The following is a 24711-nucleotide window of genomic DNA, read 5'->3' as shown; positions in this document are numbered from 1 at the left end:
ATGACAGGATGGTCAGGGAATTCTAATTTCTAAATTAATTTAAAAAAAACTGAATGTCAGACACGGCAAAATAAAACTGTATAAAATGTACAAAAAGTGTTTAAAAGTGAAGGTTATCATTCCTCTATATTTGTAATAATGTGTTAATTCAGAAAAATGAATTGTTAAATAGTGTTTGTACTGAATTAAAAAGAAATAATGAGGTTGACCCTCATCAAATATCTGGCGAGCAAAAATATTAGTTTGAAAATGAAACACTGGACTGAAACTGAACAATTATTTGATTTAGGATATATTATGAGCAGTGGCGGTTCAGTGCATTAAACACTGCACCATCAACGTCAAGGTTGTGGGTCCGATATCTGGGTTTGGCGGGCCGCGACCTCACTGCTTCCTAAAGGCTGCACACTGCTCCGGGCATGTGTGCTCACAAAAATTGCGAATGGTTAATGTGGAAGGGTTAATTCCATCTGTGCCCAGCACAAGTATGGGATATACATTTTTCTTGTCTTGTCTATATCGCACTGTCTAGGATCTAGAATTTCTTTCAGCAGTAGCAATGGCACTTCACTGATTTCCAAGCCACAAAACAGAGTCTAAAAACATTAGAGTTAGCTAAAAACAGGCATGAGGTCTCCCTATAGACCTAGACCTGTGTAACGATTGAGCTCACACAGGGACTTCAGTCTGTCATCCACTATGAGTGAGTAATCCAGCTCAGAAAAACAGTCAGTCAAGACCTGCCAAGACCTATAACATTTTGTAAAAAAAATATTAATACTAATGTAACAAAATAAATAATGCAAAATAAAAATACTGTAATGTAACAAAAAATCTGAATAGTGCACAACAATTAGTGCATGCTTATAAACTGCAAACATACTGTCAAATGAGCGCTTGATGTTAATCAACACAGATTTCTCTCCTAAAAAAAATGTTTTTATGGGTGAGCTAAGATTTCTAGATTTCCACTAAGGCTGGGTGCAGAAGCATTAGCATTAGCAGCTAACTGCTAGTGCTAGCCATGGTTAGCTGCTAATGCTGGCCGACAGCGCTACACTGAGAAACCCTGAGTGTTCTGGTAAGCCAGGACGATATTACCTAGTGGTTTGTCCCACGTAGCTTGTTTTAACACAGCAAACATGCAGACTACAGTCCGATATACTCACATCTGTATGGTGAAAGAGCTAGCACTTTGTGTGGTTAGCGGCTAATGCTAATGCTGCTCCAGCAGTGCTAGCTGGGTTTAGCAGGATGCCACGGGCTGATAATATTCCCCTTGGTAACAAGCGCTTAGCGCGGTTAGCAGCTAATGCTAATACTGCTGGAAAACAAAACTGAAACTCCTGTATAACCTTGCATTTTAGCAGAGTGGCTTTACTGCTCTTTATTACCTGACTAATAGAATTCATACATAAGGTGCACTGTTGATTTTTGGGAAAATTTAATGATTTTAGGTGCAACTTATAGTGCTAAAAATAAGGCAAATAAAAAAATCTTTAAAGCTTCACAGTAAATATCAAAGCAAAAACAAAATACAAACTATGCCGCCTTAAAAAAAAAAACAGTATACTGCTATTACTCAGTATATGTGCAAGTTCACTATGTGTACCCTGATCTCTTTACCCCAGTTTGTGCAATATTTTTTATATTTTCTGTACATTTTTGTATATATAGATTTATTATTGTGTTTATATATTTTCCTGACCTGATCCCTCTGCCCTTTCCTCTGTGCTGCTGTAACATTGCAAATTTCCCCATTGTGGGATTAATAAAGGAGTATCTTATTTTATCTCATCTAATCTTATCTTATCATGATATGGATTTGATTTTATTTGATTAAAAAAAAAATATAAGGAAATTACTGTGTATGATATTTTATGATTAAATTTCACCCAAAACAGCTCAGTGCTTCCTTACTAAACACAGGAATGAAGGCCTTTGCTCCTCTCGAGCTCCGGGGGTCACATGGTCAGCTGAAACGCTGTGCTAATGGTCAGACTCTCATATTTCACAGCGAGATTGAGAACCATTTTCCCGCATCCCAAGAGGAGCATCTAATTCAGTGTGTGGCTCCCAGGCACAGTCCATCTCTCAGCTCTGCTCTGTTCCCCGTCCCTGAGGTGCCATTGCTCCAGTTCCTTTCTGCCCTTGTCAGGAATCAGCCCTCACAATCCCCACCCTCATCATTCCCATCATCAGCGCAGCATCCTGCCCGGCCTCAGATCAGCGCTGCGGCCCTTCACTTTCAGCTGATTACCATTTTCCACAAGAGACGAAAGACAAGCCCAATACGTACGTCATCCTCAGTTCCACTACAGCGGCCCACCATTTACCCCCAGCCAGTTCACGGCTACGCTTCCTGTTTGTTTGTTTGTTTTCGTGTCACAGCTATTTTATTGGATCCTGCACGAGCGCTCGACTTGTTTTGTCAGTGCGCTATCTGTAGTGACTAATCCTAAATTGAAACTGAAGCCTGGAGACACTGAAAAAATGCACACTAAGAAAAAAAAAAAGACCAGGCTAAAAAAGTCACTACTTTACTGTCAGTGAAGAGGAAAGTAGGCCTGACGTGAGTGGATGATGCACTGTTCCAGAAAATGCATTTTTAAACATTTAGTTAATAATTTAATTTGAACGTTTTCTGGATGTTCTTAGAATGTTTGCATTTAAATTTTAAAACATTCTGGTATAATGTCCCTGCAATGCCACTTGTTTCAATGTTTTATTTTGCCTAGTAGAAGGTTTTATTAAAGTTCTTAGCATTTACAACTTTAAGTGTTCTGGTAATGTCAGTAATGCCAATTCTGTAAAAGTTCATTTTTTTTGAGAATATTACCTTTAACATTTACATAATGTTAATTTTCTTTTAAAACTCTCTGTTAGCTGGTGTGTTTCTTACATTTCCTTTGGCTATTATTTGTCCATGACCAAGAAAGCCCAGCAGCGCCTCTACTTCCTGCGGAGACTGAGGAGAGCACATCTCCCACCTCCCATCCTCACCATGTTCTACAGAGGCACTGTAGAAAGCATCCTGAGCACCTGCATTACCGTCTGGTTTGGGAACTGCAACACCTCAGACCGCAAGACCCTACAGCGGATAGTGCGGACAGCTGAGAAGATCATCGGAGTCCCTCTTCCCTCCATCACCGAGATCTACACCACACGCTGCATCCGCAAAGCTACCAGCATTGTGAATGACCCCACCCATCCCTCACACGGACTCTTCGCTCTGATGCCGTCCGGCAGAAGATACAGGAGCATCTGAGCCTCCACTACTAGACTCTGCAACAGCTTCATCCACCAGGCAGTCAGACTTCTCAACGCACAGAGACAGAACTGAACCCCACCCCACCCACCACTCACCCAACACACTCACTCAGAACTGAACTGAACACACCACCCCCACCCCCCCCCCCTTTACACACACAAAGACTGAACTTCACCCACACACACACACCCAGTCAGCACACAGAGGCTGACATGACTTTATTCCCTTCAGCAATATTTGCTGCACTCTAAAAAACTATAAACTATAAACTATCTACCTCAGTATATGAGTATATGTTACAGTATGTTACACATCTCTGCACCTTATCCCAACTATACACTTTATTATACCGTATCGGTACTGCACTGTCCTGTCTTTAAATTGTCTCGTCTTTTGTATTTATTGTATTTATTGCTATTTAGTGTTATAATTTTATAATTTTATGTTGCACTGTCGTCACTCCTGCACTTTATGTTGTCTATTGCTTGTGGTTCTATGTTGCACCATGGTTCCGGAGGAACGTAATTTCATCACACTGTGTACCTGTACTCAGATGTAATGACAATAAAAGCCTCTTGACTTGACTTGACCTTGATCTTGTTTGCACACAGTATAAACTTGATATATTTAATGTTTTATCATTAATAATTTCATATATATATGAATATTTTTTATTCTTTGGTAATATGCAGGAGCCAAAAAGTCACAGGACACATTTCAATTCTAGACATGAAACAAAATACCTCAGCAAGAAATGGGTGAGGGGTCCTGTCATTTAACCTATATCTGGAACATGGAGCTTAAAAGCCGCAATATTTTGTTATTGAGTTAAAAGAGTGTCTTGCTACTTTTGACTCATCCTGTACATCCTGCATTTCAGGCCTGCAATAAATGCCCAAAAAAAGGAATGGACGGTAAAGATTTTGCTACTTTGCAACTTTGCAATGTAGCCAATCTTTCTAACAACATTTAAAGATTTTTGGCACCAAGCTACTAAAAATAAAGTGTTTTAGGTGTTATATTGTCCTATTTTTGCTGCAAACACCTCTTAAAACATGTGACAGTAAAAAGTCATTATCACATTTTTAATTTCAAAATTCTGCTTTACTCGGACATGTGACATCATGAAACAGTAATATATAAATTTAAAAGACAACTTGCCTTGAGAATGCCCATATCTGTATAAGATATGAGATTTTACCTACTGAGTGACCTTGAACATGGACCAGCGTGCTCATGGCAAGCCAATGTGAATAACCAAGCATTGAGTTAAAAGGAAGACTATTATTATGATTATGATTATGGGTGTCAGATAAAATCCACAATGTTGTGTGTGTACCAGATATAAGTCAGATCATAACTGGCAGCATCCTGCTAGAATTGTTTATGCAAAGAGACTCAGGAACACTGTGACTCAGGCTAAAATCACATCCACATTCAATGCACATATCCCACAGCTCAGTGCAACATTATTAAAGCTCACCTTCCGCGAAAATCCGATTTTTCTTGTTTTTTGTGGAATACAGTAGGTCTCTCCGAGTTGAATGTGTACACCTGCACATTACACTGTTTTGCAGCCCCCATTGTCTGCAGGAGCTAAGCAAAGAAATCCCCCCTCCCCCCCTCCGAAAAATGGGTGAATTTTGAATTATCTTTCTGCCTACGTAGGCAGAAACTCACAGACCAGCCCACCTTGGCTCGAGAAACTCCCAGAGGCGGAGCTGAAGCGACGCAACATCACCGCTCATCAGTTAGGAGGTGGGAGGCAGTGAGCGGCAGAGCGGTGGAGGGGCGTCGCAGTGCTCCTAGCCAATCAGAGGAGAGATATTTGCATGCTGTTTGCATGTATGAATATTCATGAGCAAAGCTGGAATCCGGTCATTTTGGACACACCCCTAAAACAGTCCATTAAAAAAGAGCTATACAGAGGCACCTGAGCACTTTTCTTTTACAAAAACGGCTCACATGTCATTCATTCATACTAGAGACCACAACTAGACATTTTAAAATGAAAGAAAAAACGACGGAAGGTGAGCTTTAAGCTTCCATTGGATGTGGCAATATTCGATATCGGGTGATATCGTAATCACCTAAAAGGACTGAGTTCATATCTATTATATGGCTGTAACCAGTAGGGCTGCAAATTTAGGGCATTGTCGGTTATTTGTTCATCTGTAACAGTACCGTATTACACAAAGTACTGAGGACAGAAGCGCAATGGGAGATGGGTAACAGGCTCACTCACACAGGTTACACTCAATTACATATTTACTCACTAATTAACAGTACTTTCCACTTTTAAACAACACCTAGACAATGTAATACCTTAACCCATCCTGTGCAACAGAGCTACAGTGCAACTCTTACTCTTCCTTTTCTAGGGCAGTCCTGATAAGAGCCAGTTTCATCATGCCATTTTTAATAGTCTTTGCGACTGCACTTGAGGATACTTTTAAAGTTTGTGAAGTTTTTGTCTGATTGTCTGACCCTAAGCTATTTTGGTCTTAACTTATTTGAGTCATTCTTGTCATAATATGTATTAAAACATTACTCAAATAGAGCTATTCAGTGTATACCAACACTACCTCTTTACAAAGCTCTGTGCAGCATTACTAAGCTTCCATTGGAAGTGGCGATATTCGATTTTGGAATCATCTGAAAGGACTGAGTTCATATCTATTATATGGCTGAAACCAATAGGGCTGCAAATTTCATTGTCGACTATTCATACTGTTCATCTGTAACAGTACCGTATTACACAAAGTACTGAGGACAGAAGCGCAATGGGAGATGGGTAACAGGCTCACTCACACAGGTTACACTCAATTACATATTTACTCACTAATTAACAGTACTTTCTACTTTTAAACAACACCTAGACAATGTAATACCTTTTAAATCTCTCGTTCAGTTGTCTCTATTGTTTTTAGAGATGGAGGACATAATTGACTTACTGAAAAAATAATCATCGATTAGTCGATTAGTCTACGATTATTTCTGCCATGTCCTCCACCTCTAAACACGATATCAACAGCTGATCAAATGTCTGGATGTTTTTAAATGTGGAAAGTGCTGATTATTTAGTGAGTATATATTTATTTAATCTGTCATATTTGGGCACTTTTGGAGACACAGACTAGGTTGAGTGTAAACTGTGTGAGTGATTAATTTGCCCATCTTCTATTGCACTTCTGTCCCCAGCACTTTTTGTAATTTTTGTAATGCGGTACTGTTACAAATTAACAATTAGTTGACGATAAAATTTGTAGTCAACAATTTAAAATAATCGATATCGTCGATTATATCGACTAATCGTTGCAGCCCTAATCCTTATATTGGATGATAAGCCTGTAAGATAACCATAGAACAGCCCCTTTATTAGATTTAGCCTCAACATTCTACCGAATCGTGGAAGTAAACACACACACACACACACACACACACACACACACACATTGTGTACAGCAAAGCCCATAAACTAAAGAAGTGGATTTGGGGTTGCTGGTAATAGCTCTCAATCATCCACATCCCACATAGGTGTCTGTTCATTATTTCAGCTATGTGTTTTTACAGCCCTGTCCTACTACTCTCACTAGTGTGTGTGTGTGAGCGAGAGAGTGTGTGTGTGAGAGAGAGTGTGTGAGTGTTCTCCCCATTGGTTGTAGAGAGTGAATTGTACTGCTGTTCACTGGCTGTAAAGTAGGTTTGTAATTGTAGTAAGCAATTACACACACACACACACACACACACACATTCCTCGAGCTGTAGGCCCAGGGGGGTTGGTGCCTTGACTTGAACCTCAGCTGTATTCTGAATGTTGATGGAGAAGAAAGTGCTGTTCCTTCACCCCCCCCCCCCCCCCCCCCCCACCTGCACTGAACTGATGACCTTGTGGTCCTGAGCCAGTTTCTCTAATCTCAAAGCCACAGCTAATATTGTGTTAGAAAATAGCCAACACTAAATAAAGCCAGATTTATAATCCATAACATGTTATAAATATTATACATAAACTAATCCTTTGGAAAAAAAAATACATGAACATAAATATGATATTTTCCAGACAAATTTAGGGCTCAGTTTTTTATTTATTTGTTGGGTTTTATTTATAGCCAAATATACAATACCATTTAAAAGTTTAGACACACCTTCTCATTCAATTTTTGTTATTTATTAGTTTTTTTCCCTACATTGTAAATGAATACTGAAGTTATCCAGTTATATATAAAGAAACACATAGGGAATCATGTAGTAACCAAAATACCCTGTAAGTATAACTTGCGGTTTCTGAGGCTGGTAACCCCGATTAACCTACCCTGTGCAACAGAGCTACAGTGCAACTCTTGCTCTTCCTTTTCTAGGGCAGTTCTGATGAGAGCCAGTTTCATCATGCCATTTTTAATAGTCTTTGCGACTGCACTTGAGTTTAGTTTTAAAGTTCCTGAAGTTTTTTGTCTGATTGTCTGACCCTCTCTTTCTTATAGTATTTTTTCTATATTTAGTTTAGAAGTTCTTGCCATAATATGAATTAGAACATTACTCAAATAGAGCTATTCACTGTATACCTGTAACTCTACCTCTTCACAACTTTACAACTGATGCTCTCAGACTAACATTAAGAGGAAAGAAATTTAAGTAGTTAATTAACTCTTGACAAGTTCAGCACAGCTGTTAACTGAAAGCCATTGCAGGTGACTCTACCTCACAACTCTTAAAACTTACTCTTATAACTGTCTTTTAAGCAAAAGGTGCAACTTTGAAGAATCTAAAATATATAAATCATATTCTGATTTGATTAACCCATGTTTTGCTTACTAAATAATATGTGCAATATGTGGATTTTTTTTTAGGGCATAGCTTGGAAATGGCCACATCCGTATGTATAAGTTCTGAGTTGCTATCTTGTAAGTGAAGTTTTGTTGAACAATGGGTAACGTGCTAATGGCAAGGAGACATGGATTATCAGGATTATGAGTTGGGATTATAAAGGGTGTAGATGAATGGGACATTTCTGAAGATATCCAGACATTTAATGTTCCTCATACTGGGAATATATCATAGATGGCATTACCACACATAGTGGACAGTGCAGTGGGTGGTAATGATTGCTACCAGCAGTGTTTGGCTAGAAGTAACTCTGGCAGAAATTACATCTACGTTTAATGCAAGAGGCCATTTATACACAAATATGCACATCTCCATGAGACATGGCGGACATCATGGGATACAATACTAGTTAATACATGATACAGGTTCCTGTCTTGTGACTTTTTTGCATGTCAGTGTATCACTAGAAACTGTTAAATTGTGTGTTACGATTTGCAGAAGTGTGCCTCTGTAATGGATGTAATTTGATCAGAGGGGCCCAAATGTGTGCCTGTAATTTGAAGAGAATTTCATTATAAACAGAAAGATAAATCAACATTATTACATGCTTAAACAGACAGAGACGGGTTCTTCAGTATCAAACAGAGTCAAATAATTCATTTGAGATGAAACAGAAAAAAAAAGGAAATTCCTATCAGATCTCCAGCCACAAATGTGTTCTCTGTTAGCAACTGTTGCTAGGTTGGGAAAGCTATACAGAATGGATAGAAAATGGAAAGACAGGTGCTCCTTGGGCATGGCTGATGCAAGTCTTTCACAGTAGAGAAGGAGTTGTTATAGAGAAAGAACTCAATATACATCTGAATTATATATATATATATACAGTTGTGGTCAAAAGTTTACATACACTTGTAAAAAAACATAATGTTATGGCTGTCTTGAGTTTTCAATAAGTTCTACAACTCTTATTTTTCTGTGATAGAGTGATCGGAACACATACATGTTTGTCACAAAAAACAGTCATAAAATTTGGTTCTTTCATAAATTTATTATGGGTCTGCTGAAAATGTCACCAAATCTGCTGGGTCAAAAATATACATACAGCAACAAAATTTGTCAATTTTGGTGATGTAGCGAGTTGTGTCAATCAAATTAGCTTCATGTCATGGCCTCTTCACTTCTTGTAAGTGATTCTGATTGACTACAGCTGTTGACTTCTCATGAGCCAATTTAAATAGGGCTCATTTGACCCAGTGATTAGACTCAGCTACAAAAGCTACAATGGGAAAGTCAAAGGAACTCAGTGTGGATCTGAAAAAGCGAATTATTGACTTGAACAAGTCAGGGAAGTCACTTGGAGCCATTTCAAAGCAGCTACAGGTCCCAAGAGCAACTGTGCAGACAATTATACGCAAGTATAAAGTGCATGGAACAGTTGTGTCACTGCCACGATCAGGAAGAAAACGCAAGCTATCACATGCTGCCGAGAGGAGATTGGTCAGGATGGTCAAGAGTCAACCAAGAATCACCAAGAAGCAGGTCTGCAAGGATTTGGAAGCTGATGGAACACAGGTGTCAGTCTCCACAGTCAAGCGTGTTTTACATCGCCATGGACTGAGAGGCTGCCGTGCAAGAAAGAAGCCCTTGCTCCAGAAAAGGCACCTTAAGACTCGGCTGAAGTTTGCTGCTGATCACATGGACAAAGATAAAACCTTCTGGAGGAAAGTTCTCTGGTCAGACGAAACAAAAATTGAGCTGTTTGGCCACAACACCCAGCAATATGTTTGGAGGAGAAAAGGTGAGGCCTTTAATCCCAGGAACACCATGCCTACTGTCAAGCATGGTGGTGGTAGTATTATGCTCTGGGGATGTTTTGCTGCCAGTGGAACTGGTTCTTTGCAGAAAGTAAATGGGATAATGAAGAAGGAGGATTACCTCCAAATTCTGCAGGAAAACTTAAAACCATCAGCCCGAAGGTTGGGTCTTGGGCGCAGTTGGGTGTTCCAACAAGACAATGACCCAAAACACACATCAAAAGTGGTAAGGAATGGCTAAACCAGGCTAGAATTAAGGTTTTAGAATGGCCTTCCCAAAGTCCTGACTTAAACCCCATTGAGAACATGTGGACAGTGCTAAAGAAACGGGTTCATGCAAGAAAACCATCACATTTAGCTGAACTGCACCAATTCTGTCAAGAAGAGTGGTCAAACATTCGACCTGAAGCTTGCCAGGAGCTTGTGGATGGCTACCAAAAGCGCCTAGTTGCCGTGAAAATGGCCAAGGGACATGTAACCAAATACTAATGTTGCTGTATGTATATTTTTGACCCAGCAGATTTGGTGACATTTTCAGCAGACCCATAATAAATTTATGAAAGAACCAAATTTTATGACTGTTTTTTGTGACAAACATGTATGTGTTCCGATCACTCTATCACAGAAAAATAAGAGTTGTAGAACTTATTGAAAACTCAAGACAGCCATAACATTATGTTTTTTTACAAGTGTATGTAAACTTTTGACCACAACTGTATATATATATATATATATATATATATATATATATATATATATATATATATATATACTAGTGCATCTCAAATTTGTACTTTTGGCAGTGTGGGCAGTGTGCCAAGTCCTGCTGAAAAATGAAATCCGCATCTCCATCACTGATTGTGGAAACTTCACACTAGACCTCAAGCAGTTTGGAGTGTGTGTCTCCACTCTTTCTTCAGACTCTGGTCTCTTGATTTCCAGGTGAAATGCAGAATTTACTGATGATCAGTGATGGTTTGGAAAGTCATGTCTGTCATCTGCTGGTGTTGATCCACTGTGTTTTATCAAGTTTTGTTTTCCCGCAAAATCTTATAGCACTTCATGCTTCCCTCTGCTAAGAACAACTTTTATAGAGATAAGGATTTCATTTTCCAGCAGGACTTGGCACACTGCCCACACTGCGAAAAATACCGGTTGGTTAGAATATAATATTATATTATATTCTAATAATATTATAATTTTCTGAGACACTGATTTTTGTTATTTTTTATTGGCTGTAAACCATAATCATCAACATTTAAAATAGACCATTCTGTGTTTGTAATATATCTATGTAAAAAATGAGTTTCACATTTTGAACTGAATTACTGAAATAAAGTAACTATTCAATGATATTCTAATATTTTGAGATGCACTACTCTATACAATCTTTAAAACTTGTGTATAAAATTTGTGGTGATGCATAGCAGCCTAATAATTAAGAAATAAAAACAGAAAAACTAAAGATTTTACTAAAATCACTGTAACTACCCCAAGTTCTATTCATTTTTTAAAGGTATCAAACGTTTTCACTCTCATTCCTCAGGTAGAAGTATAGATACTAGGGTTAAAAAAATAATAATTCTATTGAAGTTGAAGTATCAACTCAAGTTATTTACTCAAGTAAAAGTGTAAAAAAGTACTGGTTTTAAAACACTAAAAATGGAAAAAAAAAACATTAAAAAATTAATGCATTTTAGTACAATTTAAATATATTATAAAGAAGCTTTGTTATAAGTTATGAGTCATTTTCTTCATTCATTATGGTTGATCAGTGTATAATAAGAACGAAAGAGCAAGTCACAAATATAGAAATACTATAGATCAGAAATAGAAGCATTATTTCCAGCTGCTCTGAGTTAAACTTCTCTGACTAAAGTGCCACTTCTGTCGTCACACTGACTCTGTAGTTCTTAAAGCTCATATCTCCCTCTCTATCTGACCTTTAAAGCAACGATGACAAGGGGAGCGTTATCAGAACTGAATGTTCATGATCCTTCAGCACTCCAGTGCAGTTCGTATGAGGATTAGGAGATGCAGAGGGATTTGCAGGGCATAACGTGCTCCGTGTTGCTTTATGTGCTACACCTAAAAAAGCAGAAAGTAAACATAAGGTTGACCTTCAGATTGACTCCTGGCATTTAAAATAGTAAAAAGCAGAGGTTAGCAAACAGAGATGTCCTTTATGAAAGCTGTAATCATGACCCATTATAAGCCCTTTGATTTGCGGGAGTCTGATGGTTCTAGGAAATTCTAGGAACCTTCTAGGAACTCGTCTATTTGTGTACAATCTCAGGTGGGTGAATTCTTCCTGAAGTGCATTTAACTGTCATTGCAAAACCAAGAGAAGATAGCCCTGGTAGGCAGGAGTGGAAAATATACAGGGGTTGGACATGAAACTAAAACACCTGTAATTTCAGTGTAGGAGGTTTCATGGCTAAATTGGAGCAGCCTGGTGGCCAATCTTCATTAATTGCACATTAGAAGCACCAGTAGGAGCAGAGTGTGAAGGTTCAATTAGCAGAGTAAGAGCACAGTTTTGCTCAAAATATTGCAATGCACACAACATTATGGGGGACATACTAGAGTTAAAAAAAGGACAAATTGTTGGTGCACATCTTGCTGGCGCATCTGTGACAAAGACAGCAAGTCTTTGTGATGTATCAAGAGCCACGGTATTCAGAGTAATGTCAGCATACCACCAAGAAGGACCAACCACATCCAACAGGATTAACTGTGGACGCTGTAAGAGGAAGCTGTCTGAAAGGGATGTTCAGGTGCTAACCCGGATTGTATCCAAAAAAAACATAAAACCACGGCTGATCAAATCACGACAGAATTCATTGTGCACTTCAACTCTCCTGTTTCCACCAGAACTGTCCGTCGAGACAATAAATTATTGTGGTCTAAAACCAGGAGTTTCAGTTTCATTGTACAACCCCTCTACATAAAATATGCAAAGCTAAAAACACATCTAAAAATCTTAAAGGTACCTGAGCTCAAAAACAGACTTTTTTTTACCAGTTTCACCAGAGCCCACCCTTCTTAACAGTTCTAATCAGCCGTAAGCTAAGTTAGCATCTGTCAGTTCTAGCGTAATTCCCAGCTCAGACAGTTGTATTTTGCCTGCAAAGTCCAGCATGCTCTGTAGCAGCCTCAGTAAATTGGGTCCAGTGGGTGAAAAGGCTTTAACTCTAAGTTCATTAGGGAAATTTCCTTAATCCTCTGCAGGCCAAGGCAGCTCTCCAACACCAGACACTCAGATTAGCCCAACAGTTTCCCCGGCCTGGTGTGCCTCTGATATAGCATGTGTCAGAAGGGTTGCTTAGAGGTCTCCAGCAAGCTTTCCTGAGGAAACGTCCAGTACAGCCACCATGGTCTTCAAGGTTCTTTGCAGGGGCTTTAGTCATAATTGCCTAAGCGACGGAGATTACGCTAGCTAAAGATAGCGTCGGTTCTTTAGGCTAAGCAGTGCAGGAAAAGACGGAAGGACAAAAACACCAACTCCAGCACCAGTCAAACCCACAAACTATATAAAAAAAATATATTTGCATAAAGCGTGGGATCAGTCAGACTCGTCGTAGATCTGGAATGGCTTTGAAGCTGATAATAAGAGGTTAATGAAGGGTCAATCAGTGGGCAATTTACATGAACGGGTTGAGAAGGTGTGTTTCTTCTCAATTATCCATCAGTCTGTTCTAGTACCCTATTCAAACTCCATCCATATATATATATATATATATATATATATATATATATATATATATCACTTTCTCTGATTTTGCTATTTATAGGTATATGTTTGAGTAAAATGAACATTGCTTTTATATGTTATGAACTACTAACAACATTTCTCCCAAATTCCAAATAAAAATATTGTCATTTAGAGCATTTATTTGCAGAAAATGAGAAATGGCTAAAATAAGAAAAAAAAGATGCAGAGCTTTCAGACCTCAAATAATGCTAATAAAAGTAGTTCAAATCAATATTTAGTGGAATAACTCTGGTTTTTAATCACAATTTTTCATGCACCTGAAATGGCATCATGTTCTTCTCCACCACTCTTACACACTGCTTTTGGATAACTTTATGCCTTTACTCCTGGTGCAAAAATTCAAGCAGTTCAGTTTGGTTTGATGGCTTGTGATCATCCATCTTCCTCTTGATTAAATTCCAGAGGTTTTCAATTTTGTAAAATCAAGGAAAAACATAATTGATTGGTCTCTTAATAAGCTAGTACTAAAAACAACCTTTTTTGTTTTTGTTTTATTTATTCTGTCTCTTGACATGTAGGGACTTGCATCAAAACATTAGCATCAGATTTATGCATCAAGGTGGGGTCTCCATGGATCACATCAATAGAAATAACCACTGCCATAGAACATGATTATCCTAAAATATCCTGTTTTTATGAAAATGCTCTGTCTAACCCTCACATTTTGGCTTTTGACAGAGCAGCACAGATCATTTCTGGCCGCCTTTAATGCATCACCTTTAAGAACGGGCTGTTCCACGTGCCTGACAGGTACCATTATGCCAGATGTAACAGGAAACACACTTTTTGGAAGGTGTGTGTCCCATTACATCTGGCGTAAAACTAACACATAATTTCAGAAAAAGAACATCATACTGAATGTAAAACATGGTGGAGGTAGTGTGATGGTCTGAGGCTGCTTTGCTGCTTCAGGGTCTGGACAACTTGATGTAATAGATGGAAACAGAAGTTCTGCTGTTTATCAGACAATCCTAAACCTTCATGACCTCAAGCTCGGGAGTACTTGGGTTCTGCAGCACCCAAAGCACACTAACAAGTCCACCTCTGAATATATATATATATATATATATTAGGGGTGTCACGATCTCGATATTTTATCGAAATCGAATCGAAATGAGGTCACGATCTCGAGTATCGAAGTCAAAAAGAGGATCGACGATCCCTCCCGCGCGCGCTACGCAAATAGCGCAGCGCGCTACGCAAATGGCGCGGCACCAACACAGCGCATCCTATTCATTTAAATAGAGATAGCCACTGCATGAGCGCAGTCGGCGGGAGTGTGATCACTGTTTTTATCTGTCCAACGGGGGAGGGGGGGCGGGGGTTGGGCGCGCAGGTTTTGTATCTGTATCTAACGGAGGGGTGGGTGCGCGCAGGTGAGAGCGTGTGAACTCGCTGAAATGCGTGTGTCAGTGTGACTTGAGAACACTGACTATAGATCACAGTGAGGTGGATTAAAAATCTTAAACTTATAATTGACTACACCTGTTGCTTTCCATTGAATTAAAAAAACATCTTTCTCTCAGATAAAGTAAACACAAGCGTGTTTCTGACTAAAATAAAAGCTTTTCAGGAGAGATATAAGTTATGTGTAAATATTTATAAGACAATACCCACATCACTTATCTAACCAGCCTGTACTGATTTCTGCCCCCCAATAATGCTTTCAATAACCTCTTGTAACCCCTGGGAGCCAGGGGTTACACTCTAATAGCCTTTAATAGTCTTCAGTAGCCTTTAAAAGACTTACCTGGCGGCCGTGGTGTGTCCACTAAACTCCGTAGTGCCTCCGTGTCGGCTGTTCTAACCTGCTGCTGTTAGCTGCTTGGGCTGAAAGATGAACTGTAGTGAGCTGTATTACCCGGTTAGTGGGGTTAAAACCTTTATTTGTTTACAGAAACAGTAAAAACGGACTGGCTGAGCTCTGTAGCCCGTGGCTGGGCTGTACTGAAGTAGTGACTGAGTGAAGAGAGCGGGGCTTGTGCTGCTGCAGCTCCGACTAGTGGTTTGATGAAGAACTGCAGCTTCATGTAATGAGCAGTTTCACCAGCCATCCACACACAGCTCTGATAAACTGCTTGTTTTAATAGTGCACACTGTTGCTACCAAAAAAAGTCACTAGATGGCATTACCATATATATCTTAATAAATAATAATAATAATATTTATAATATTTATAATAATAATAATAATAATAATAATAATAATAATAATAATAATAATAATAAATATATTATTTAAATTTTATGAGGCATAAAATAATAACAAGAAAAAAAAACAAGAAAATCGAGAATCGAATCGAATCGTGACCCTCAAATCGAAAATGAAATCGAATCGAGGATTTAGAGAATCGTGACACCCCTAATATATATATATATATATATAAAAAAGTGAAGGTTTTGGAGGAGTGGCCTAGTCAAAGTCTGATTGATTGAGATGTGGTGGCATGATCTTAAAAATGTGATTCATGCTGAAAATCCCTCCAATATGGCTGAATTAAAACAATTCTGTTAAAACGAAGAGTGGAACAAAATTCCTCCACAGAGATGTGAAAGACTCGTTGCCAGTTATCAGTAAAGCTTGATTGTAGTTGTTGCCGTCAAGGGTGGCACAACCAAGTTATTAGATTAAGGGGCAAATACTTTTTCACACAGGGCTAGATTGGTTTGGATACTTTTCTTTTTTTTTTTCCTTGAATAAATACAATTTACTTTTATTTAAAAAGTGCTTTTTATATTTACTCAGGTTATCTTTGTCTGACATTAAAGTCAGCACAATGAAAAGAAATCTGTAGGGGGCCAAATACTTTTTTTTTCCACTTCATTGTACATGCAAGTCTGACATTCTGATATACTGCTTTATAATAGATGACAAACTACCTCCCATTATTCTGTGCCCAACAGCTAAGAGAAGACAGGATCTTGTGAATAAGAAACACTATCCATATGGTTGCTAGGAGTTGCAACTGCCTCAACAGCACCGACTTGATAATATAATAATGAGCCCTCAAATCATCAAACGGTTATGTGTGATATACGAAACCTGCTGCCTGGTTCTGCTCCCCCTCAGTATTTATATCAAATCCTTGCATGCCTAATAAATATGTTTCATATGATAATATGATAAATATGGTTCATTTTACTGCTGTATACACTCTCAGTGTATACAGAGGCTACATCTGGGTAGTGTTCCTCTTGGTGAGAGATCACTGACTGCTAAACAAGCTTCTTCAATGGAGTCTTCTTCTTAAAAAAGACATTTTGCTCAATTTATATTATAAGAGGAAGCTCATCATTTATTGCCTGAGAAAAAATGATGGCCATTTCAATGAATTGCCCACCTTTTAGACCATCTGTTCGTTCTCATTTAGTAGTGGTGTCATTAATGAGAAACCTGTATTGCTATGAACTTTTCTTTTCTTTTCTTTTCTTTATTAGTATTACTATCATTATTATTATTATTATTATTATTATTATTATTATTATTATTATTATTATTATTATTATTATTATTATTAGTGTGCTGTTGGACAAATGAATTTCCCCATTGGGGATTAATAAAGTCAGTTTCTCAGAGTATAGATCAGTTTCTCTTATTTTGCTATTTATAGGTTTATGTTTGAGTAAAATGAATTATTATTATGAATTTATTCTATAAACTACGGATAACATTTCCCCTCAAATTCCAAATAAAAATATAGTTATTTAGAGCATTGAAAAATGGCTGAAGATGCCGAAGTTTCAGACCTCAAATAATGCAAAGAAAACAAGTTCATATTAATAAAGTTTTCAGAAAGAGTCCAGAAATCAATATTTGGTGGAATATCCCTGTTTTTTAATCCCAGTTTTCATGCATTCTGGCATGTTCTCCTCCACCAGTCTTACACACTGCTTTTGGATAAGCTTGATTCGATGGCTTGTGATCATCCAGCTTCTTCCTCTTGATTATATTTCAGAGGTTTTCAATTGGATAAAATCAAAGAGATTAATCATTTTAAAATGGTCTCATTTTTTATCCAGAGCTGTATATATTGTTTCCAGGATAGAGGTGCCTAAATGAGCAACAGAGAATCAGCTTAATTTACAAATTAATCAATTTAATCTTTTATTTTACATCGATAAGTGTGCACTGTACGGGAGGTAAGACGGTAAGACGCTGTCTGTGGTCCTGAAATCCAACAGTAGTAGCATGCCATTTATCTTTTTACCTTCAGGATGGACTGATTTCCCAACCAAGCCTAAGGTTGGGTTTAGTAGGTTAGAACTGGTACTAGATGCCTGTCTACTGAATATGCAGTTTAATACAGGTTTAGGCTTAATCTGGAAAGCATCAGTATCAGTAGGTTGAATAGCTGTTAATTTTGTTTTTGTTAGATCAAACAAGACCTATATATATATTTTTTTTTTTATTAAACAAGACCTATATTTTTTTCATTACAGCTCCTTATAGACAGATGTTCATAATGTCTCTTATTTTTTCCAGGCAAATCTTAACCAGTCAAATGGGTAAAAACTGATACTAAATGTCTTCTACTGAAGGTTTAGTTTAGTTTCAATAACTTCTTCTTTGTGCATTATTTATGTTATAAATATAAATATATATATATAAAAAAAACTCTAAAAAAAAATATTTTAGTAGACACTAGTTTACTATTTTAGTACTTCGTGCAAAACTTAAATACTGACTCACCATGTGTACTGTGATCTGTTTATCACCATTGGTGCAATATATTTAACGTGCACTATTTTCTCACCTATTCGTCTTCTATTTATTTGCTATTTATTCACTGTTACTCTTTGTGCAATAATACTGGTCACACCCTACCATAGTCATATCTTCTTTGACCTTATCTTATCTTAGCTGCACTAGATGTATATATATATATTTTTTTTCTTTACTATATGTTTTAGTATTTTTCTATATTTCCTGTAACCTTTTGTATATATATAATTTTATTACTATTTTGTTCATATGTTTTCCTGACCTGTTTCTCCGTCCTTTCCCCATGTGCTGTTGTAACATTGCAAAGTGTAGTATTAATAAAGGATTATCTTATTTTATCTTATCGTATCTTATACGTGTGCATTGTATGGAGGTAAGACTGCCCATGTGCTGTCCATGGTCCTGAAATCCAACAGCAGTAGCATGCCATTTATCTTTTTACCTTCAGGATGGACTGATTTCCCAACCAAGTCTATTAGATGGCAGTCAACTAATCTGGTGATTATTTTTCCGATTAGTCGATGACTCGATTAGTCAACGATTATTTCTGCCATGCACTCCATCTCTGCTTGCAGTGGGTACGACTTCTCGATCTAGATTTCTCTGTCTTTGCTTCAAATTGATAGAAACAGCTGAACATGGGATTTAAATGTCCTTTAAATGTCCAGAACACTGATGTGGAAAGTGCTGATGTTAAGTAAAGAACTATGTAATCTGTTGTGTTTGGGCACTTTTGGAGACACAGACACAGAAGTTGAGTATAAACTCAAGTTGAGTGTCTTCAGTATTTTGTGTTATTTAGTGCTGCAAATTAACGATTAGTCGACAATTAAAAATTGGGGTCGACACATTTTTATAATCAACATAGTCGATTATATCAACTAATCGTTGCAGCCCTAGTCTAAGGTTGGGTTAAGTAGGCTAAAACTGATACTAGACTAGGTCTGTCTACTGAAGAAGCTGTTTAGCTTATTGTGGATGTGGATTTTGTTATATAATGCGCAATAGGGCTGGGCGATATGGCTCTAAAATAATATCACGATATTTCAGGGTATTTTTGCGATAACGATATACTTGGCGATATAGGAAAACAAAACAATAATTTATTAATTTCAGGAATATAGTATAATAGTATAACAGCATAATCATAGTGTGGTAAAATAAATAATATAGCAAAAAATAATATAATGCAGCAAATAATATTGCAGAATATTTAGTGCATTCATATAAACTGCAAACTAAAACAATTATACAATAAATACACCTAAAGCTTCACAGTAAATAATAGACTACTTTTAAGACAGAACAGCCCTATTATCACAATATGGATTTTTAATATCATGATATTTCTGTGTCCCGATATATTGTATACGATATAATATTGCCCACCCCTAATGCATAATCAAGCTGAATAATTAATGCACCTTATAGACAGATGTTCATAATATCTCTCCATCTCTCTCTCTCTCTCTCTCTCTCTCTCTCTCTCTCTCTCTCTCTCTCTCTTTCCCACTTACTCTATCTCTCTCTCTCTCTGACACACACAGACTGGTTTTATAGGGCAAATCTATACACACCTAGTTGGTATCTAGTGGGTTAATTGACTCATTAAAGCACCTTATAGAAAGATGTTTATAATATCTCTGCATCTCTTTTTATCTCTCAAACACACACACGCACACACACAGACACACACACATAATACAACAGCACTACAATGCCATACACTCTTCTTGCGTTCAGAATGCTTTAGAACTGGTACTAAAGGGTCTGTCTATTAAAGATACAGTTCATTACAGGACAGCAATCAGGACAGTATCATATAAGGGTTTTGTTAGATTAGACAAGACCTAATTGATTCATTAAAACAAGCACCTTATAGACAGATGTTCATAATAGCTCTGCATTTTTTTTTTTTTTTTTCGCTGCAACCCTCCCTTCTCTCTCTCTCTCTCTCTCTCTCTCTCTCTCTCTCTATCACACACACACAGGCTCGCACACCACTCCCTAAAAAAGGTGCAGCATATAACAGCTGTGAACGCACATTTCCCTTCACCGTGTTCCACATCTCTGAGGAACGTGAGCCGTTAGACCATCATGAATCATGAAAAATGACTCGATACGGATCTCTGCATTAATCTAAACGCATCACAGGCACTAAAACACAAGAGATTACAGGCTCTAAAAAGCTAGCAAAGTACAAACAGTGCAAATGTACCCTCAAATGTACAACACAGTCCTTTAAACGTAGGGTAAAATCCAAAAATCCACTGGAAACCATTATAGCATATACCTTACCAGTAAGAGTACAAGGTACTGAAGACATAACCTTGAGGGTACCAACTCCCCCCCCCCTAATGACAAGAGGAATACCACCCTAAAGACAGTTTTTATCCCTTGTTTTGTTGTAGTTCTAAGACTGTGCATTATTACTTATATTATTATTACACCCCCATTGCTCATATAGCCTGGCTCTGCATGAGGGTTTATTGGGTTATGATTTGAGTAGACCCTTCAAATAAACCCCAATTACTGCTGATTGACAGCCAGCACACCTCTAGCTATTAAACCTACTTTACCACTTTACCAGTGCTGGGGAGGCTGGGGGGCTGCACCCCAGTGGGACTGTGTGTTATAATTGAGGCATATTTTAAAAATCTGTGTACTACAGTAATACTTTTATAAAAAAAAAAAAAAAAAAACTGATATCACCATATTTTGTTGTTCTGTTGCGAAATGTAAAAATAGATGCACAATATATCGATATACTGTTATAGCAAAAGCAATTTGAAGCACATCACATGGACGCACACTGTCTTGTTGAATTATTATATAAAACGATTATATTAATTGCAATTTATTCATTTAACATTGAAAGATATAATCAGAGGATTGTATCTGGCCTTTAGTCTTTCTCTCTTTTTAGTCTTTGAAACACAGAGGGCATTATTTGTATTTCGAGAAATATTAAATTAAAACCTTGGTAACGAAAAATTGGTTTGCACTATTTGTAACATTACAATATATATTACATATTGCAGAAAAAAAAATATATATATATATGTTGCATTTTTGTTGCATATGTTGTATTTTTTTCCCAAGATTTTGTTTTAGCTTGGATTCACAATACACAATACTGGCGACTAGAGGTGGAACAAAATATCAATAATATCGATATCTCATATCATTTTCGCTTGTACATTATCAATAGGTGGCATCAAATATTGATATTTTTACTGAAACATAGGTGCTCTATACTCCCAAAGACCAACCCCCAATTTTAGTTTCTGACTTAGTAAAGTTCCCTTTTCATTGGCGCTAATCAAATGAATAGAGTAAACCTGTGATGTTGCTAAATTCTGTGAAACTGACACCAATAAATCCATAATTCCTGTTTTTTGCTTATTATTTAAGAGTATTTTATCCTCTTCAGTAACACAGATGCTGTAAAGTATCGTAGGGAACTGTCTTGTACAATATATTGAGTATTGCAGAATCACAGTATTGTGATAGGTAATATCGTATCCTAACATCCACCTGTGATTACCAGCCCTAGTGAGGATATAAATGTCATGGGAAATAAGCAGAAAACACAGCAGAAATAAAGTGTAACAGCTAATTAAAGATGCTGAATCAATCGATATATCATGTAGCCCTTAGGCTAAGCATCCTGCATCCATCTGCAGTTGCTATATTTCTGTTTTTCTCACATTGACATTGTAATTAATTAATTTATGATAACTTTCCTTAGGCTATCTTCAGCCTCCCCAGCTCTCCTCCAGCTATATTTCAGCTCGCTGGTGGCCAACATCTCAGATCCCTCTTTAAACGCGCCTGGCATGATGACACTCTTTACCATGTTCATGTATGTATGCTGGATAAAGGAGATTTTGCGTGGAAAACAGCCATCAAACAAAACAAATTCAACAGACCCAACAAATTCAACAGACCCAACAAACCCAATAAACCCAATAAACCCAACAAATCCAACAAACCCAACAAGCCCAGCAGACCCAACAAATCCAACAAACCCAACAAATTCAACAAAAGCAATGAATCCAACAGACCCAACAGAGTGTGCAGACTCCAGACTCACGATCCGACCCAACTGTGGTTCTTACCTTGTTAAACGGCACCGTATCCATCCTGTCCCGTTCAGATCCGTTCCAGCAGACGCCCTTCTGGAGCGGGTCGCTCTGGACCATCGTGCTTTCTCATTCCCGCAAATCGACGCAAGCGCACGCGCGACGATCCCGCATCCCCTCGCCCCGCGTCTCCCCGCACCGCGCGCGCCGCAAACGGTGCGACGGTGGTGCGGCTCTGTGCACACCAAAGTTGCGAGGCTGCAGGACGGGCTTCACGCGCCGATGAAAGAGAGAGAGATATTCCCCAGGATCGCGCTCGAGCTCAACTCAAGCAAACTGCATTCCCAATCCAAGCCGCGGCGGAGAATCCGAGAATCCTTGCGCGCGCGCGCACGCTGGAAATCCCGTGTCTCCAGTTTCTCTACTCTCTACTGGAGCTCTCGAGCTACCATCAGCTCCTCCAGTTCCCAAGCAAACAAGAAAGCGAGAGAGAGAGAGGTGCACGACGCGCATGCGCAGTGAGTGCAGTACAGCAGCTTCAGATGGTACCGGAGTAAAACTCTGTAGAGAGCAAGTGGAAATAGGAGGAAATCTCTAGATGGCACAAAAACGAGGTGCAGCAGCAGCAGCAGCAGTGGGCACAGTAATGATGGTGCACAAAGCCCAGAGGTGCCTGAACAGTGATGGTGGAGAGACTGCAGGGCTTTTACTCGTAGCTGGAGTAAAATTCAGGATCTGATACAGCTCTGCACTTCTGACTCCAGCACACCTGGAGCTACAGCTGCTTTATAAAACATTTCTTTTGGAGCATTTTGCACTATCAGTGCATAAAATGCACCACAGACAATTCTTTGTAGATTTGTAATAGAGTTTTCACTGAAGAAAATTCTGCATTTGCTTTTTTTTTAAGTAAATTTAATTTCAGATAAATTTAAGTAACTTCAACTCCGTTTCAAGACTTAAATGTTACATAGAGTAAATAAGTGAACTAAATTTCAGTCAATCCTTTCTTTTAGTAAACTTAATTATAATATTACCTAACTACAATTACTTTGCATTTAAATATTTTTAGTTAAAACACACATTCAAATATTTACATAATCTCAAATATTTATTTTGTAAACAGACCAAGTCTCACTGTCTCAACACATGGATGAAACACCCCATTATATGATTAGCTACATAATATATATATAAATATATATAATTTTCAAAAAAGCAAAAACAAATTTGTACAAGTTGTCTAAAAAATCATCAATAATAAAGGTGGTTTGTCATTATTGACAGAAAAAAAGGTTCTCTATCCTATATATCCATGTTAAGATGTTCTTAATGCTATGGTGCTTTTGGGAAACAGGTCCCAGATCTGTGTCAGATTAACCCTTTCAGACCTGAATTATTTCCAGTAATGGAAAAATAAATTGTAAGAATGCTTTTTGTTTGTCTGTTTTGTAGAATAAAGACAACTCTAATATTCTACTATGAAATCGATTTATATACCAAACAAATCCAATTACTTCAAATATTTAAGAGGTTTTTTTTTTTTATTTCCATTGCATTGGAAGCCTGTGTGTAATATTTTATATTTCATACTGACCTTTTTTCATAATCCCTAAACAGTAAAAAAAAAACATGATTGAAAAATGTTCTAAAATCACATTAAATGAATAAAAAATAAATTTAAGCTGTTACTTTGCCTCAAAGGTTTTCTCTAGTACTACTGTTTTTTTCGAGGGCAGTGGGCGGGGCCAAGCTCTACTGTATGATTGGTTTTTAAAATTGTTTATTGGCTGGTTCATGGTCTATTCTGATGGACGACAGCTCTTGAATAGTGTTAGTGTATGTGCAACAAAATGTTTAAAAACAAAAAAAGTCAAAAATACTTGATTCACTACAGCCAGGAATATGATTGTAATTTCTGTAAGTTCATTTTTGAATGGTTTCTGTTTCGATTGAATTGTAATAGTTTGATTATTTAATTTTAATGAATTTGGCCCTTATTTTTATTGTAAGCTTGTTTACATAGTTCCTCATTTTAGTTAAGCCTGATTAAAAACCTCAACTTAATTTGATAAGAAAAAAATTAAGGCCATTTAAGTTGTAAATGCTTGGCTGTACTGAAAATGAGGGTTACTCTCAATGTGTTGCTGAGTGAAAATCATTGATTAATTGATTGACTAATTCATTCATTTATTTATTTTAATAAACCATTAAAGCCAG

General features: G+C 37.6%; 1 protein-coding gene across 1 annotated transcript in view; it reads right to left on the bottom strand.

The window, feature by feature from the left end:
• The window catches only part of LOC103041514 (leucine-rich repeat and fibronectin type-III domain-containing protein 2), a 282231-nt gene extending 259274 nt beyond the window's left edge, over positions 1–22957 (bottom strand). The window contains exon 1 of the mRNA XM_022673189.2: positions 22528–22957. The gene's annotated coding sequence lies outside the window, so the exon portion shown is untranslated. The remainder of the gene's footprint in view (positions 1–22527) is intronic.
• Between the last annotated feature and the right edge of the window lie 1754 nt (positions 22958–24711).

This window comes from Astyanax mexicanus, chromosome 14 (assembly GCF_023375975.1).
Source record: "Astyanax mexicanus isolate ESR-SI-001 chromosome 14, AstMex3_surface, whole genome shotgun sequence".
NCBI lineage: Eukaryota > Metazoa > Chordata > Actinopteri > Characiformes > Acestrorhamphidae > Astyanax > Astyanax mexicanus.
The sequence above is the reverse complement of the archived record's forward strand: the minus strand, read 5'-3'. Positions and strand labels throughout refer to the sequence as shown.